The 20,505-nt window shown below is 42.4% G+C and overlaps 1 long non-coding RNA gene across 1 annotated transcript in view; it reads left to right on the top strand.

Moving 5' to 3' along the window:
- Nucleotides 1-411: 411 nt before the first annotated feature.
- LOC120999804 overlaps nucleotides 412-20,505 on the top strand; it is a 37,826-nt gene continuing 17,732 nt past the window's right edge. Inside the window, exon 1 of the long non-coding RNA XR_005778651.1 lies at nucleotides 412-540. This is a non-coding gene — a long non-coding RNA (uncharacterized LOC120999804). The remainder of the gene's footprint in view (nucleotides 541-20,505) is intronic.

Below are 20,505 nucleotides of genomic sequence, written 5' to 3'. Positions count from 1 at the left end.
AATGGGTTGTATCAGTCAGGAATTGGCCAGAAGGTGATTGAGAGCATGCGCAGTCGGATTGCAGAGGTCCTGAAAAAGAAGGGCCAACACTGCAAATACTGACTCTTTGCATAAATGTCATGTAATTGTCGATAAAAGCCTTTGAAACGTATGAAGTGCGTGTAATTATATTTCACTACATCACAGAAACAACTGAAACAAAGATCTAAAAGCAGTTTAACAGCAAACTTTGTGAAAACTAATATTTGTGTCATTCTCAAAACTTTTGGCCACGACTGTATATATATAACTTGATGGGGAGAGTGCAGTTCTTAGACGCAGAGAAAGGGTTAATCACGGCTATTCCGCTTCTTCTTGGTTTTGATTTCCTATAAAACTAGAAATCTCTGAAAGTGGAAGTAAATTTCTGCCCCTGGATGTAAATACAAAACGAGAGGAGGATCCGGTTCCCAGGGGTGTACCCCTAGAGCGCCCTCTCAGCTCACCGGAGAAGACAAAGGGATTTCTGCTGGCCGGAGCGATGGAGCAAAGTGACAGAAGGTAAATACACTGTTATGGGGGATCTGTGGATGACATTGTTATGGGGGATCTGTGGATATGCACTATTATGGGGGATCTGTGGATATGCACTATTATGGGGGATCTGTGTATACACACTGTTATGGGGGATCTGTGGATGGCATTGTTATGGGGGATCTGTGGATGACACTGTTATGGGGGATCTGTGGATGACACTGATATAGGGGATCTGTGGATGACACTGAAATAGGGGATCTGTGAATGACACTGTTATGGAGGGGATCTGTGGATGGCACTGTTATGGGGGATCTGTGGATGGCACTGTTATGGGGGATCTGTGGATACGCACTGTTATGGGGGATCTGTAGATGACACTGTTATGGGGGATCTGTAGATGACACTGTTATGGAGGGGATCTGTGGATGACACACTGTTATGGAGGGGATCTGTGGATGACGCACTGTTATGGAGGGGATCAGTGAAAAGGAGTTTAAGAAAAGGAGCAGGAAACTAAGGTTGGATATAATTTCCTTGTGTGTTGTTGGCTTTATTCTAGGTAGTCCTCCAACTACAGCCGACAGGGTCTAATTGTAAATCATATTTACTGTTTTACTTTCTTACTGTTGTAATCCCCATTCAGTATGTGTTGCACAATTGACAGCGCCGTCCAGTGCACATCTTGCATGATGTCTGCAGTCCTGGAACAGCCCTTCGAGGGTGGATATCTTTGTTCAAGATGTGAGCAAATTACCCGCTTGGAATCGCTAATCGAATCTCTAAACGGGCAAGTTGCAACACTGAGAGGCATTGACAATTTGCAAAAGAGTTTGCTTCTCACCGAGCAAGCGCTCTATGGGGTAGATGAGGGGGAGGGGGAGGAAAGTGAGGGAGCTAGCTGGGTAACAGTTAGACAGCGGGGTAGAGGGAGGAGTGCGGGGAGGCTAGCCCTGATCTGACACAAGGTTGGCAGATGAGGGGGATGTCAGTTCAGGGACGGCACTGCCGCAGCCGGACACTTCCTCTGCCAGTCAGGGAAAGGTCAGCTCCGGTAAGAAGGGGACCAGGAGAGCAGGGCAGACGGGTGCTGGTAGTGGGAGACTCCAGTATTAGGGGAACAGATAGGGAAATCTGTCACAAAGACCGTGATCGCCGAACAGTGTGCTGTCTGCCTGGCGCTAGAGTTCGACACATCGCGGATCGGGTTGACAGATTACTGGGAGGGGCTGGAGAAGATCCAGCGGTCATGGTCCATATCAGAACCAATGACAAAGTTAGAGGAAGGTGGAGCGTCCTTAAAAATGATTTCAGGGATTTAGGTCAAAAGCTTAGGGCAAGGACCTCAAAGGTAGTATTTTCCGAAATACTGCAGGTACCACGGGCCACACAAGAAAGGCAGCGGGAGATTAGGGAAATTAACAAGTGGCTCCAGAACTGGTGTAGGAGGGGGGGGGGGTTTGGGTTCCTGGAGAACTGGGCGACTTCTCTATCGGCTACAGGCTCTATCGTAGGGACGGGCTGCACCTCAATGGGGAAGGGGCAGCTGTGCTGGGGAGAAGATGGACAGAAGGTTGGAGGAGTGCTTAAACTAGGGACTGGGGGGAGGGAAATTACACTATAGAAGGGGAAGATAGTGCAGATAGAGACCGGGGGCAGGTAGTGGGACTGGGGGGGTAATTACACTATAGGAGGGGAAGATAGTGCAGATAGAGACCGGGGGCAGGTAGTGGGACTGGGGGGTAATTACACTATAGGAGGGGAAGATAGTGCAGATAGAGACCGGGGGCAGGTAGTGGGACTGGGGGGGTAATGGAAGGAGGGACCAGAACAGTTCAGAAGGAAAGGTGTAGGGTAAAAAATATACATAAGCCTCTCAAATGTATGTATACTAATGCCAGAAGCCTGACTAATAAACCGGGGAGCTGGAATTAGTGATGTGTGAGGAGGACTATGACAGGGGGAATAACTGAGACATGGCTGGATGATAGCTATGACTGTGGGAATAACTGAGACACGGCTGGATGAGAGCTATGACAGTGGGAATAACTGAGACACAGCTGGATGATAGCTGTGACAGTGGGAATAACTGAGACACGGCTGGAGGATAGCTATGACTGTGGGAATAACTGAGACACGGCTGGATGATAGCTATGACAGTGGGAATAACTGAGACACGGCTGGATGATAGCTATGACAGTGGGAATAACTGAGACATGGCTGGATGATAGCTATGACAGTGGGAATAACTGAGACACGGCTGGATGATAGCTATGACAGGGGGAATAACTGAGACATGGCTGGATGATAGCTATGACAGTGGGAATAACTGAGACATGGCTGGATGATAGCTATGACAGTGGGAATAACTGAGACACGGCTGGATGATAGCTATGACAGTGGGAATAACTGAGACATGGCTGGATGATAGCTATGACTGTGGGAATAACTGAGACACGGCTGGATGATAGCTATGACAGTGGGAATAACTGAGACATGGCTGGATGATAGCTATGACAGTGGGAATAACTGAGACACGGCTGGATGATAGCTATGACAGTGGGAATAACTGAGACACGGCTGGATAATAGCTATGACAGTGGGAATAACTGAGACATGGCTGGATGATAGCTATGACAGTGGGAATAACTGAGACACGGCTGGATGATAGCTATGACTGTGGGAATAACTGAGACATGGCTGGATGATAGCTATGACAGTGGGAATAACTGAGACATGGCTGGATGATAGCTATGACAGTGGGAATAACTGAGACATGGCTGGATGATAGCTATGACAGTGGGAATAACTGAGACATGGCTGGATGATAGCTATGACAGTGGGAATAACTGAGACACGGCTGGATGATAGCTATGACAGGGGGAATAACTGAGACATGGCTGGATGATAGCTATGACTGTGGGAATAACTGAGACATGGCTGGATGATAGCTATGACAGTGGGAATAACTGAGACACGGCTGGATGATAGCTATGACAGTGGGAATAACTGAGACACGGCTGGATAATAGCTATGACAGTGGGAATAACTGAGACATGGCTGGATGATAGCTATGACAGTGGGAATAACTGAGACACGGCTGGATGATAGCTATGACTGTGGGAATAACTGAGACATGGCTGGATGATAGCTATGACAGTGGGAATAACTGAGACACAGCTGGATGATAGCTGTGACAGTGGGAATAACTGAGACACGGCTGGATGATAGCTATGACAGGGGGAATAACTGAGACATGGCTGGATGATAGCTATGACAGTGGGAATAACTGAGACACGGCTGGATGATAGCTATGACAGTGGGAATAACTGAGACACGGCTGGATAATAGCTATGACAGTGGGAATAACTGAGACATGGCTGGATGATAGCTATGACAGTGGGAATAACTGAGACACGGCTGGATGATAGCTATGACTGTGGGAATAACTGAGACATGGCTGGATGATAGCTATGACAGTGGGAATAACTGAGACATGGCTGGATGATAGCTATGACAGTGGGAATAACTGAGACATGGCTGGATGATAGCTATGACAGTGGGAATAACTGAGACATGGCTGGATGATAGCTATGACAGTGGGAATAACTGAGACACGGCTGGATGATAGCTATGACAGGGGGAATAACTGAGACATGGCTGGATGATAGCTATGACTGTGGGAATAACTGAGACATGGCTGGATGATAGCTATGACAGTGGGAATAACTGAGACACGGCTGGATGATAGCTATGACAGTGGGAATAACTGAGACACGGCTGGATAATAGCTATGACAGTGGGAATAACTGAGACATGGCTGGATGATAGCTATGACAGTGGGAATAACTGAGACACGGCTGGATGATAGCTATGACTGTGGGAATAACTGAGACATGGCTGAATGATAGCTATGACAGTGGGAATAACTGAGACATGGCTGGATGATAGCTATGACAGTGGGAATAACTGAGACATGGCTGGATGATAGCTATGACAGTGGGAATAACTGAGACATGGCTGGATGATAGCTATGACAGTGGGAATAACTGAGACACGGCTGGATGATAGCTATGACAGTGGGAATAACTGAGACATGGCTGGATAATAGCTATGACTGTGGGAATAACTGAGACATGGCTGGATGATAGCTATGACAGTGGGAATAACTGAGACACGGCTGGATGATAGCTATGACAGTGGGAATAACTGAGACACGGCTGGATGATAGCTATGACATTGGGAATAACTGAGACATGGCTGGATGATAGCTATGACAGTGGGAATAACTGAGACATGGCTGGATGATAGCTATGACAGTGGGAATAACTGAGACACGGCTGGATGATAGCTATGACAGTGGGAATAACCGAGACACGGCTGGATGATAGCTATGACAGTGGGAATAACTAAGACACGGCTGGATGATAGCTATGACTGTGGGAATAACTGAGACACGGCTGGATGATAGCTATGACAGTGGGAATAACTGAGACATGGCTGGATGATAGCTATGACAGTGGGAATAACTGAGACATGGCTGGATGATAGCTATGACAGTGGGAATAACTGAGACACGGCTGGATGATAGCTATGACAGTGGGAATAACTGAGACATGGCTGGATAATAGCTATGACTGTGGGAATAACTGAGACATGGCTGGATGATAGCTATGACAGTGGGAATAACTGAGACACGGCTGGATGATAGCTATGACAGTGGGAATAACTGAGACACGGCTGGATAATAGCTATGACAGTGGGAATAACTGAGACATGGCTGGATGATAGCTATGACAGTGGGAATAACTGAGACACGGCTGGATGATAGCTATGACTGTGGGAATAACTGAGACATGGCTGGATGATAGCTATGACAGTGGGAATAACTGAGACATGGCTGGATGATAGCTATGACAGTGGGAATAACTGAGACATGGCTGGATGATAGCTATGACAGTGGGAATGACTGAGACATGGCTGGATGATAGCTATGACAGTGGGAATAACTGAGACACGGCTGGATGATAGCTATGACAGTGGGAATAACTGAGACATGGCTGGATAATAGCTATGACTGTGGGAATAACTGAGACATGGCTGGATGATAGCTATGACAGTGGGAATAACTGAGACACGGCTGGATGATAGCTATGACAGTGGGAATAACTGAGACACGGCTGGATGATAGCTATGACATTGGGAATAACTGAGACATGGCTGGATGATAGCTATGACAGTGGGAATAACTGAGACACGGCTGGATGATAGCTATGACATTGGGAATAACTGAGACATGACTGGATGATAGCTATGACATTGGGAATAACTGAGACATGGCTGGATGATAGCTATGACAGTGGGAATAACTGAGACACGGCTGGATGATAGCTATGACAGTGGGAATAACTGAGACACGGCTGGATGATAGCTATGACAGTGGGAATAACTGAGACATGGCTGGATGATAGCTATGACAGTGGGAATAACTGAGACACGGCTGGATGATAGCTATGACTGTTGGAATAACTGAGACATGGCTGGATGATAGCTATGACAGTGGGAATAACTGAGACATGGCTGGATGATAGCTATGACTGTGGGAATAACTGAGACACGGCTGGATGATAGCTATGACTGTGGGAATAACTGAGACATGGCTGGATGATAGCTATGACAGTGGGAATAACCGAGACACGGCTGGATGATAGCTATGACAGTGGGAATAACTAAGACACGGCTGGATGATAGCTATGACTGTGGGAATAACTGAGACATGGCTGGATGATAGCTATGACAGTGGGAATAACTGAGACATGGCTGGATGATAGCTATGACAGTGGGAATAACTGAGACATGGCTGGATGATAGCTATGACAGTGGGAATAACTGAGACATGGCTGGATGATAGCTATGACAGTGGGAATAACTGAGACATGGCTGGATGATAGCTATGACAGTGGGAATAACTGAGACACTGCTGGATGATAGCTATGACTGGGCGGTTAATGTACAAGGTTACAGTCTGTTTAGAAAGGATCGTCAAAACCGGAGGGGAGGGGGGGAGGGGTTCTCCTTTATGTAAAGTCCTGTCTAAAGCCCACACTCCGTGAAGATATAAGTGATGGACATGGACATGTGGAGTCTCTGTGAGTAGAGATACATGGAGCTAAAAACAACAATAAATTACTAATAGGAGTTTACTATAAACCGCCTAATATACCAGAGTCCACAGAAAATCTACTACTAAACGAGATAGACGAGGCGGCAAATCATAATGAGGAGGTTATTATGGGGGAACTCCGCAGATATAGACTGGGAAACTGAATCTTGTATATCTCATAAAGGAAACAGGTTCTTGGCAATAACCAAAGACAATGACCTCTCCCAACTGGTTCAGGACCCGACTAGAGGGACGGCCATACTGGACTTAGTACTAACCAATAGACCTGACAGAACAACAGACGTGCAGGTCGGGGGACACCGGGGAAATAGTGACCAGAAAGTAATAACCTTCAAATTATCATTCAAAAGAGCGTTTTTTCAGGGAGGAACAAAAATACCAAACTACAAAAAAGCTAAATTTAGCCAACTAAGAGAGGCCATAGGCCTAACTAACTGAGACAAAGTCCTCAAAAATAAAAATACAGCCACAAAATGGGATATCTTTAAAAGTATCCTAAAATCTCATTGTGAGAGGTACATACCGTATGGGAATAAAAGGTTAAGTAACAAAAAGAAACCAATGTGGATAAATAGAACTGTAAAGAAAGCAATAAATGACAAAAAGAAAGCATATAAATCACTAAAACAGGAGGGTAGCACGGAAGCACTGAAAAACTATAAGGAAAAAAATAGAACATGTAAAAAACTAATAAAAGCGGCCAAACTAGAGACCGAGAGATTAATTGCCAAAGAGAGTAAAACTAACCCTAAAATGTTCTTCAATTATATAAATGTTAAAAAGTATAAATCTGAAGGTGTTGGCCCTCTACAGAGTAATGAGGGGGGAGTCGCAGAGAGCGCCGAGGAGAAAGCAAAGCTGTTAAATATTTTTTTCTCCAATGTATTCACTGAGGAAAATAAACTGTCAGATGACATGCAGAATGTAAAAATAAATTCCCCAGTAAAAGTGTCCTGTCTGACCCAGGAAGAAGTACAACAGCGACTTAAAAAGATTAAAATAGACAAATCGCCAGGACCAGATGGCATACACCCCCGTATCCTAAGGGAATTAAGTAATGTCATAGCCAGACCCTTATTTCTGATATTTGCGGACTCTATACTGACAGGGAATGTCCCACAGGATTGGCGCATGGCAAATGTGGTGCCAATATTCAAAAAGGGTCCAAAAACAGAGCCTGGAAACTATAGGCCGGTAAGTCTAACATCTGTTGTGGGTAAACTGTTTGAAGGTTTTCTGAGAGATGCTATGTTAGAGCATCTCAACGGAAATAAGCAAATAATGCCATATCAGCATGGCTTCGTGAGGGATCGGTCATGTCAAACTAATTTAATCAGTTTCTATGAGGAGGTAAGTTCTAGACTTGACAGCGGCGAATCAATGGATGTCGTGTATCTGGACTTCTCCAAAGCATCTGACACTGTACCACATAAAAGGTTAGTATATAAAATGAGAATGCTCGGACTGGGAGAAAACGTCTGTATGTGGGTAAGTAACTGGCTGAGGGATAGAAAACAGAGGGTGGTTATTAACGGTACACACTCAGATTGGGTCACTGTCACTAGTGGGGTACCTCAGGGGTCAGTACTGGAGGGGTCACTGTCACTAGTGGGGTACCTCAGGGGTCAGTACTGGAGGGGTCACTGTCACTAGTGGGGTACCTCAGGGGTCAGTACTGGAGGGGTGACTGTCACTAGTGGGGTACCTCAGGGGTCAGTACTGGAGGGGTCACTGTCACTAGTGGGGTACCTCAGGGGTCAGTACTGGGCCCTATTCTCTTCAATATATTTATTAATGATCTTGTAGAAGGCTTGCATAGTAAAGTATCAATTTTCGCAGATGACACTAAACTGTGTAAAGTAATTTACACTGAAGAGGACAGTATACTGTATATATACTACAGAGGACAGTATACTGTATATATACTACAGAGGACAGTATACTGTATATATACTACAGAGGACAGTATACTGTATATATACTACAGAGGACAGTATACTGTATATATACTACAGAGGACGGTTTACTGTATATATACTACAGAAGAGAGTATACTGTATATATACTACAGAGGACAGTATACTGTATATATACTACAGAGGACAGTATACTGTATATATATACTACAGAGGACAGTATACTGTATATATATACTACAGAGGACAGTATACTGTATATACACTACAGAGGACGGTATACTGTATATACACTACAGAGGACGGTATACTGTATATATACTACAGAGGACAGTATACTGTATATACACTACAGAGGACAGTATACTGTATATATACTACAGAGGACAGTATACTGTATATATACTACAGAGGACAGTATACTGTATATATAAAACTACAGAGGACAGTATGCTGTGTATATACTACAGAGGACAGTATACTGTATATATACTACAGAGGACAGTGTACTGTATATATTCTACAGAGGACAGTATACTGTATATATACTACAGAAGAGAGTATACTGTATATATACTACAGAAGAGAGTATACTGTATATATACTACAGAGGACAGTATACTGTATATATACTACAGAGGACAGTATACTGTATATACACTACAGAGGACGGTATACTGTATATACACTACAGAGGACGGTATACTGTATATATACTACAGAGGACAGTATACTGTATATACACTACAGAGGACAGTATACTGTATATATACTACAGAGGACAGTATACTGTATATATACTACAGAGGACAGTATACTGTATATATATATACTACAGAGGACAGTATGCTGTGTATATACTACAGAGGACAGTATACTGTATATATACTACAGAGGACAGTGTACTGTATATATTCTACAGAGGACAGTATACTGTATATATACTACAGAAGAGAGTATACTGTATATATACTACAGAGGACAGTATACTGTATATACACTACAGAGGACAGTATACTGTATATATATACTACAGAGGACAGTATACTGTATATATACTACAGAGGACAGTATACTGTACATATACTACAGAGGACAGTATACTGTGTATATATACTACAGAGGACAGTATACTGTGTATATATACTACAGAGGACAGTATACTGTATATATACTACAGAGGACAGTATACTGTATATATACTACAGAGGACAGTATACTGTGTATATACTACAGAGGACAGTATACTGTATATATACTACAGAGGACAGTATACTGTATATATACTACAGAGGACAGTATACTGTATATATACAAACCGGATTCCAAAAAAGTTGGGACACTATACAAATCGTGAATAAAAACTGAATGCAATGATGTGGAGGTGCCAACTTCTAATATTTTATTCAGAATAGAACATAAATCACGGAACAAAAGTTTAAACTGAGAAAATTTACCATTTTAAGGGAAAAATATGTTGAATCAGAATTTCATGGTGTCAACAAATCCCCAAAAAGTTGGGACAAGGCCATTTTCCCCACTGTGTGGCATCTCCCCTTCTTCTTACAACACTCAACAGACGTCTGGGGACCGAGGAGACCAGTTTCTCAAGTTTAGAAATAGGAATGCTCTCCCATTCTTGTCTAATCCAGGCCTCTAACTGTTCCATCGTCTTGGGCCTTCTTTGTTGCACCTTCCTCTTTATGATGCGCCAAATGTTCTCTATAGGTGAAAGATCTGGACTGCAGACTGGCCATTTCAGTAGCCGGATCCTTCTCCTACGCAGCCATGATGTTGTGATTGATGCAGAATGTGGTCTGGCATTATCTTGTTGAGAAATGCAGGGTCTTCCCTGAAAGAGATGACGTCTGGATTGGAGCAGATGTTGTTCTAGAACCTGAATATATTTTTCTGCATTGATGGCGCCTTTCCAGACATGCAAGCTGCCCATGCCACACGCACTCATGCAACCCCATACCATCAGAGATGCCGGCTTCTGAACTGAGCGTTGATAACAACTTGGGTTGTCCTTGTCCTCTTTGGTCCGGATGACATGGCGTCCCAGATTTCCAAAAAGAACTTCGAATCGTGACTCGTCTGACCACAGAACAGTCTTCCATTTTGCCACACTCCATTTTAAATGATCCCTGGCCCAGTGAAAACGCCTGAGCTTGTGGATCTTGCTTAGAAATGGCTTCTTCTTTGCACTGTAGAGTTTCAGCTGGCAGCGGCGGATGGCACGGTGGATTGTGTTCACTGACAATGGTTTCTGGAAGTATTCCTGAGCCCATTCTGTGATTTCCTTTACAGTAGCATTCCTGTTTGTGGTGCAGTGTCGTTTAAGGGCCCGGAGATCACGGGCATCCAGTATGGTTTTACCGCCTTGACCCTTACGCACAGAGATTGTTCCAGATTCTCTGAATCTTCGGATGATGTTATGCACAGTTGATGATGATAGATGCAAAGTCCTTCCAATTTTTCGCTGGGTAACACCTTTCTGATATTGCTCCACTATCTTTCTGCGCAACATTGTGGGAATTGGTGATCCTCTACCCATCTTGGCTTCTGAGAGACACTGCCCCTCTGAGAAGCTCTTTTTATACCCAATCATGTTGCCAATTGACCTAATTAGTGTTAATTGGTCTTCCAGCTCTTCGTTATGCTCAAATGTACTTTTTCCAGCCTCTTATTGCTACTTGTCCCAACTTTTTTGGGATTTGTTGACACCGTGAAATTTGAAATCAACGTATTTTTCCTTTAAAATGATACATTTACTCGGATTGAACGTTTGATCTGTCATCTACGTTCTATTACAAATAAAATATTGACATTTGCCATCTCCACATCATTGCATTCAGTTTTTATTCACAATTTGTTTAGTGTCCCAACTTTTTTGGAATCCGGTTTGTACTACAGAGGACAGTATACTGTATATACACTACAGAGGACGGTATACTACTACAGAGGGATCTGGATAGATTGGAGGCTTGGGCAGATAAGTGGCAGATGAGGTTTAATTTTCAAGAGACCCTTTAGACCCGGGATCATCAACTTATAATTTAATTCAAATAGCCTAGTTACCTAGACTAATAAACTCCCGTTTCTGGTCAGTTTAAAACGTAACATTTATTTCATTTCATTTATTAGAAAAATAACATAACGAGAGAACAAAGAATAGTTTAAAATTCTAGGTGCGGTAGGGCACTAGTGGCTGGGATAGGGGTTACTTCACCCATATATTCTGCCTCCTAGCATCCGTTCATCCCACTTTTTCCTTTTTATCAGTAGTAAATATACTTTATTTGCCTAGATGAACATAATGCTAGAGACACACTTGTTCATTCACCCTGAATCATTTGATTTAAGTGATTTTCCTTTTGTGCGATTCTCCACCACTAGTGTCCAGGCACGATTGAGTCTGCAGTTACTCCGTGCTGCGACACTTGGTCCTACCTACTCCTAATCTAAAAACTAACACAAGAGCTCCCCCAACATGTTTCACCACTACATGTGGCTTCTTCAGGGGATGGAGCTACTATCAACAAGAATGCTTAACAGCTGAACCCTTTTAAGCATTAGGGGAGGGTCATTGAGTGTTCTGTGGCCAAACGCTGCCAAGCATTCCTGTATGACAGACCAGTAACCCAATCATAATACCTTCATGATGTTTTTCCGTCCTTCCGTCACTTCCTTTGTTCGTATGGTGGTTCTGCGCATGCGTGAAAACTCTAACCTCCGATTCGAGAGAACATAAGGGTATGCGCATGTGTGGAGTCTTTAACTTTTTTAGTATACTAACCTTGCGCATGCGTGGGAACTTTGACTTTTGAGTCAAAAGAATTACATCACAGCGCATGCGTCGGAACTTAGGTTTTATTCTATTAGCAATATATAGTAACGTTGCGCATGCATGAAAACTTTGACATTCGGATCTGAGATATTACATCAAGGCGCTTGCGTCCAAACTTAGATTCTGATACATTGGTGATGTATGATGCTTTTGCGCCTGCGTGTAGACTTTAACTTTCAGACCGAAGAAATATCATCACGGCTCATGCGTCGGAACTTAAAATTCGTATGGTAACATTTATATGCTGCTATTGCGCATGCGTGAAAACTTTAACTTTCAGGTTAGAGGGGTAACATCACTGCGCATGTGTGTGGACTTTGATATTTTTATCATTTTGTTGAATCCTTCATTCACATGCTAATATTATATATACATAACCATAGGATCCCTATATTTACATCTGAGCCTAAGATGGTATTGTTTTCTCTGCACTTCTTCTCTTTATTCATTTCGTTTTACATTATCAGATATTATATGCATATATAGTTCTTATAGATTCTATCCCCCTCTTAGGGAACTTTTATTTTATATTCTTAATCTAAATGATTGCTTGGACTTGCCTTTTATAATTGTTATTTTTATTTTTATTTGAAAGTTCATTATTGTTTTCATCTTTTGTCCCTATATTTATAGTGGGGAATACGGTTTCATATGGTTCAATGGACTAAGGGTTACTGTCTTTCTTCTTCCAGGTAATTATACTTTTCTCTTTTTTTCTTTTTTTCATAATAGTACTATTTACTTTTTTAAGGTATACCTACTAGTATCTAGATAAAGGCTGTGAAGGAAAATCCTTCATTAAGGCCCTGTGGACTCATTGTACCCAACCTAGCTCCGTCTTACGATTCTGGGGCATAGAGAAAATATTCGTAGGACCAAGGGGGGGAAATCTTGATAAAAAACTGCTACAGAGTGAGGCTCGTTGGATACATAGGTTGGGTACAATGAGTCCACAGGGCCTTAATGAAGGATTTTCCTTCACAGCCTTTATCTAGATACTAGTAGGTATACCTTAAAAAAGTAAATAGTACTATTATGAAAAAAAGAAAAAAAGAGAAAAGTATAATTACCTGGAAGAAGAAAGACAGTAACCCTTAGTCCATTGAACCATATGAAACCGTATTCCCCACTATAAATATAGGGACAAAAGATGAAAACAATAATGAACTTTCAAATAAAAATAAAAATAACAATTATAAAAGGCAAGTCCAAGCAATCATTTAGATTAAGAATATAAAATAAAAGTTCCCTAAGAGGGGGATAGAATCTATAAGAACTATATATGCATATAATATCTGATAATGTAAAACGAAATGAATAAAGAGAAGAAGTGCAGAGAAAACAATACCATCTTAGGCTCAGATGTAAATATAGGGATCCTATGGTTATGTATATATAATATTAGCATGTGAATGAAGGATTCAACAAAATGATAAAAATATCAAAGTCCACACACATGCGCAGTGATGTTACCCCTCTAACCTGAAAGTTAAAGTTTTCACGCATGCGCAATAGCAGCATATAAATGTTACCATACGAATTTTAAGTTCCGACGCATGAGCCGTGATGATATTTCTTCGGTCTGAAAGTTAAAGTCTACACGCAGGCGCAAAAGCATCATACATCACCAATGTATCAGAATCTAAGTTTGGACGCAAGCGCCTTGATGTAATATCTCAGATCCGAATGTCAAAGTTTTCATGCATGCGCAACGTTACTATATATTGCTAATAGAATAAAACCTAAGTTCCGACGCATGCGCTGTGATGTAATTCTTTTGACTCAAAAGTCAAAGTTCCCACGCATGCGCAAGGTTAGTATACTAAAAAAGTTAAAGACTCCACACATGCGCATACCCTTATGTTCTCTCGAATCGGAGGTTAGAGTTTTCACGCATGCGCAGAACCACCATACGAACAAAGGAAGTGACGGAAGGACGGAAAAACATCATGAAGGTATTATGATTGGGTTACTGGTCTGTCATACAGGAATGCTTGGCAGCGTTTGGCCACAGAACACTCAATGACCCTCCCCTAATGCTTAAAAGGGTTCAGCAGTTAAGCATTCTTGTTGATAGTAGCTCCATCCCCTGAAGAAGCCACATGTAGTGGTGAAACATGTTGGGGGAGCTCTTGTGTTAGTTTTTAGATTAGGAGTAGGTAGGACCAAGTGTCGCAGCACGGAGTAACTGCAGACTCAATCGTGCCTGGACACTAGTGGTGGAGAATCGCACAAAAGGAAAATCACTTAAATCAAATGATTCAGGGTGAATGAACAAGTGTGTCTCTAGCATTATGTTCATCTAGGCAAATAAAGTATATTTACTACTGATAAAAAGGAAAAAGTGGGATGAACGGATGCTAGGAGGCAGAATATATGGGTGAAGTAACCCCTATCCCAGCCACTAGTGCCCTACCGCACCTAGAATTTTAAACTATTCTTTGTTCTCTCGTTATGTTATTTTTCTAATAAATGAAATGAAATAAATGTTACGTTTTAAACTGACCAGAAACGGGAGTTTATTAGTCTAGGTAACTAGGCTATTTGAATTAAATTAGCAGATGAGGTTTAACACTGACAAATGTAAAGTTATGCACATGGGAAGGAATAATGCAAGTCACCCGTACATACTAAATGGTAAAACACTGGGTATCACTGACATGGAAAAGGATCTAGGAATTTTAATAAACAGCAAACTAAGCTGCAAAAACCAGTGTCAGGCAGCTGCTGCCAAGGCCAATAAGATAATGGGTTGCATCAGAAGGGGCATAGATGCCCGTGATGAGAACATAGTCCTGCCACTTTACACATCACTGGTCAGACCACACATGGAGGACTGTGTACAGTTCTGGGCTCCTGTGAACAAGGCAGACATAGCAGAGCTGGAGAGGGTCCAGAGGAGGGCAACTAAAGTAATAACTGGAATGGGGCAACTACAGTACCCTGAAAGATTATCAATATTAGGGTTATTCACTTTAGAAAAAAGACGACTAAGGGGAAATCTAATTACTATGTATAAATATATCAGGGGTCCGTACAGAGATCTCTCCCATCATCTATTTATCCCCAGGACTGTGACTGTGACGAGGGGACATCCTCTGCGTCTGGAGGAAAGAAGGTTTGTACACAAACATAGAAGAGCAGTAAGACTATGGACTCTTTACTGTAAGAGCAGTGAGACTATGGACTATTTACTGTAAGAGCAGTGAGACTATGGACTCTATACTGTAAGAGCAGTGAGACTATGGACTCTTTACTGTAAGAGCAGTGAGACTATGGATTCTTTACTGTAAGAGCAGTGAGACCATGGACTCTTTACTGTAAGAGCAGTGAGACTATGGACTCTTTACTGTAAGAGCAGTGAGACTATGGACTCTTTACTGTAAGAGCAGTGAGACTATGGACTCTTTACTGTAAGAGCAGTGAGACTATGGACTCTTTACTGTAAGAGCAGTGAGACTATGGACTCTATACTGTAAGAGCAGTGAGACTATGGACTCTTTACTGTAAGAGCAGTGAGACTATGGACTCTTTACTGTAAGAGCAGTGAGACTATGGACTCTATACTGTAAGAGCAGTGAGACTATGGACTCTTTACTGTAAGAGTAGTGAGACTATGGACTCTTTACTGTAAGAGCAGTGAGACTATGGACTCTTTACTGTAAGAGCAGTGAGACTATGGACTCTTTACTGTAAGAGCAGTGAGACTATGGACTCTATACTGTAAGAGCAGTGAGACTATGGACTCTTTACTGTAAGAGTAGTGAGACTATGGACTCTTTACTGTAAGAGCAGTGAGACTATGGACTCTTTACTGTAAGAGTAGTGAGACTATGGACTCTTTACTGTAAGAGCAGTGAGACTATGGACTCTTTACTGTAAGAGCAGTGAGACTATGGACTATTTACTGTAAGAGCAGTGAGACCATGGACTCTTTACTGTAAGAGCAGTGAGACTATGGACGCTTTACTGTAAGAGCAGTGAGACTATGGACTCTATACTGTAAGAGCAGTGAGACTATGGACTCTTTACTGTAAGAGCAGTGAGACTATGGACTCTTTACTGTAAGAGCAGTGAGACTATGGACTCTTTACTGTAAGAGCAGTGAGACTATGGACTCTATACTGTAAGAGCAGTGAGACTATGGACTATTTACTGTAAGAGCAGTGAGACTATGGACTCTTTACTGTAAGAGCAGTGAGACTATGGACTCTTTACTGTAAGAGCAGTGAGACTATGGACTCTTTACTGTAAGAGCAGTGAGACTATGGACTCTTTACTGTAAGAGCAGTGAGACTATGGACTCTTTACTGTAAGAGCAGTGAGACTATGGACTCTTTACTGTAAGAGCAGTGAGACTATGGACTCTTTACTGTAAGAGCAGTGAGACTATGGACTCTGTACTGTAAGAGCAGTGAGACTATGGACTCTTTACTGTAAGAGCAGTGAGACTATGGACTCTTTACTGTAAGAGCAGTGAGACTATGGACTCTTTACTGTAAGAGCGGTGAGACTATGGACTCTTTACTGTAAGAGCAGAGAGACTATGGACTCTATACTGTAAGAGCAGTGAGACTATGGACTCTATACTGTAAGAGCAGTGAGACTATGGACTCTATACTGTAAGAGCAGTCAGACTATGGACTCTTTACTGTAAGAGCAGTGAGACTGTGGACTCTTTACTGTAAGAGCAGTGAGACTATGGACTCTTTACTGTAAGAGCAGTGAGACTATGGACTCTTTACTGTATGAGCAGTGAGACTATGGACTCTTTACTGTAAGAGCAGTGAGACTATGGACTCTTTACTGTAAGAGCGGTGAGACTATGAACTCTTTACTGTAAGAGCGGTGAGACTATGAACTCTGAACTGTAAGAGCAGTGAGACTATGGACTCTATACTGTAAGAGCAGTGAGACTATGGACTCTTTACTGTAAGAGCAGTGAGACTATGGACTCTTTACTGTAAGAGCAGTGAGACTGTGGACTCTATACTGTAAGAGCAGTGAGACTGTGGACTCTATACTGTAAGAGCAGTGAGACTATGGACTCTTTACTGTAAGAGCAGTGAGACTATGGACTCTTTACTGTAAGAGCAGTGAGACTATGGACTCTTTACTGTAAGAGCAGTGAGACTATGGACTCTTTACTGTAAGAGCAGTGAGACTATGGACTCTTTACTGTAAGAGCAGTGAGACTATGGACTCTTTACTGTAAGAGCAGTGAGACTATGGACTCTTTACTGTAAGAGCAGTGAGACTATGGACTCTTTACTGTAAGAGCAGTGAGACTATGGACTCTTTACTGTAAGAGCAGTGAGACTATGGACTCTTTACTGTAAGAGCAGTGAGACTATGGACTCTTTACTGTAAGAGCAGTGAGACTATGGACTCTTTACTGTAAGAGCAGTGAGACTATGGACTCTTTACTGTAAGAGCGGTGAGACTATGGACTCTTTACTGTAAGAGCAGTGAGACTATGGACTCTTTACTGTAAGAGCAGAGAGACTATGGACTCTATACTGTAAGAGCAGTGAGACTATGGACTCTATACTGTAAGAGCAGTGAGACTATGGACTCTTTACTGTAAGAGCAGTGAGACTGTGGACTCTTTACTGTAAGAGCAGTGAGACTATGGACTCTATACTGTAAGAGCAGTGAGACTATGGACTCTTTACTGTAAGAGCAGTGAGACTATGGAGTCTTTACTGTAAGAGCAGTGAGACTATGGAGTCTTTACTGTAAGAGCAGTGAGACTATGGACTCTTTACTGTAAGAGCAGTGAGACTATGGGCTCTATACTGTAAGAGCAGTGAGACTATGGACTCTTTACTGTAAGAGCAGTGAGACTATGGACTCTTTACTGTAAGAGCAGTGAGACTATGGAGTCTTTACTGTAAGAGCAGTGAGACTATGGACTCTTTACTGTAAGAGCAGTGAGACTGTGGACTCTATACTGTAAGAGCAGTGAGACTATAGGCTCTTTACTGTAAGAGCAGTGAGACTATGGACTCTTTACTGTAAGAGCAGTGAGACTATGGGCTCTTTACTGTAAGAGCAGTGAGACTATGGACTCTTTACTGTAAGAGCAGTGAGACTATGGACTCTTTACTGTAAGAGCAGTGAGACTATGGACTCTTTACTGTAAGAGCAGTGAGACTATGGACTCTTTACTGTAAGAGCAGTGAGACTATGGACTCTATACTGTAAGAGCAGTGAGACTATGGACTCTTTACTGTATGAGCAGTGAGACTATGGACTCTTTACTGTAAGAGCAGTGAGACTATGGACTCTTTACTGTAAGAGCAGTGAGACTATGGACTCTTGACTGTAAGAGCAGTGAGACTATGGACTCTTTACTGTAAGAGCAGTGAGACTATGGACTCTTTACTGTAAGAGCAGTGAGACTATGGACTCTTTACTGTAAGAGCAGTGAGACTATAGACTCTTTACGGTAAGAGCAGTGAGACTATGGACTCTTTACTGTAAGAGCAGTGAGACTATGGACTCTTTACAGTAAGAGCAGTGAGGCTATGGACTATTTACTGTAAGAGCAGTGAGGCTATGGACTATTTACTGTAAGAGCAGTGAGACTATGGACTCTTTACTGTAAGAGCAGTGAGACTATGGGCTCTTTACTGTAAGAGCAGTGAGACTATGGACTCTATACTGTAAGAGCAGTGAGACTATGGACTATTACTGTAAGAGCATTGAGACTATGGACTCTTTACTGTAAGAGCAGTGAGACTATGGGCTCTTTACTGTAAGAGCAGTGAGACTATGGACTCTTTACTGTAAGAGCAGTGAGACTATGGGCTCTTTACTGTAAGAGCAGTGAGACTATGGACTCTTTACTGTAAGAGCAGTGAGACTATGGACTCTTTACTGTAAGAGCAGTGAGACTATGGACTCTTTACTATAAGAGCAGTGAGACTATGGACTCTTTACTGTAAGAGCAGTGAGACTATGGACTCTATACTGTAAGAGCAGTGAGACTATGGACTATTACTGTAAGAGCAGTGAGACTATGGACTCTTTATGGTAAGAGCAGTGAGACTATGGACTCTTTACTGTAAGAGCAGTGAGACTATGGACTCTTTACTGTAAGAGCAGTGAGACTATGGACTCTTTACTGTAAGAGCAGCGAGACTATGGACTCTTTACTCCAAGAGCAGCGAGACCATGGACTCTTTACTGTAAGAGCAGTGAGACTATGGACTCTTTACTGTAAGAGCAGTGAGACTATGGACTATTACTGTAAGAGCAGTGAGACTATGGACTCTTTATGGTAAGAGCAGTGAGACTATGGACTCTTTACTGTAAGAGCAGTGAGACTATGGACTCTTTACTGTAAGAGCAGTGAGACTATGGACTCTTTACTGTAAGAGCAGTGAGACTATGGACTCTTGACTGTAAGAGCAGTGAGACTATGGACTCTTTACTGTAAGAGCAGTGAGACTATGGACTCTTTACTGTAAGAGCAGTGAGACTATGGACTCTTTACGGTAAGAGCAGTGAGACTATGGACTCTTTACTGTAAGAGCAGTGAGACTATGGACTCTTTACAGTAAGAGCAGTGAGGCTATGGACTATTTACTGTAAGAGCAGTGAGGCTATGGACTATTTACTGTAAGAGCAGTGAGACTATGGACTCTTTACTGTAAGAGCAGTGAGACTATGGACTCTTTACTGTAAGAGCAGTGAGACTATGGGCTCTTCACTGTAAGAGCAGTGAGACTATGGACTCTTTACTGTATGAGCAGTGAGACTATGGGCTCTTTACTGTAAGAGCAGTGAGACTATGGACTCTTTACTGTAAGAGCAGTGAGACTATGGACTCTTTACTGTAAGAGCAGTGAGACTATGGACTCTTTACTGTAAGAGCAGTGAGACTATGGACTCTTTACTGTAAGAGCAGTGAGACTATGGACTCTTTACGGTAAGAGCAGTGAGACTATGGACTCTTTACTGTAAGAGCAGTGAGACTATGGACTCTTTACAGTAAGAGCAGTGAGGCTATGGACTATTTACTGTAAGAGCAGTGA

The sequence above is a fragment of the Bufo bufo genome, chromosome 4, assembly GCF_905171765.1.
Source record: "Bufo bufo chromosome 4, aBufBuf1.1, whole genome shotgun sequence".
NCBI lineage: Eukaryota > Metazoa > Chordata > Amphibia > Anura > Bufonidae > Bufo > Bufo bufo.
Note: the sequence above shows the minus strand (reverse complement) of the source record. Positions and strands in the feature narration are given on the sequence as shown.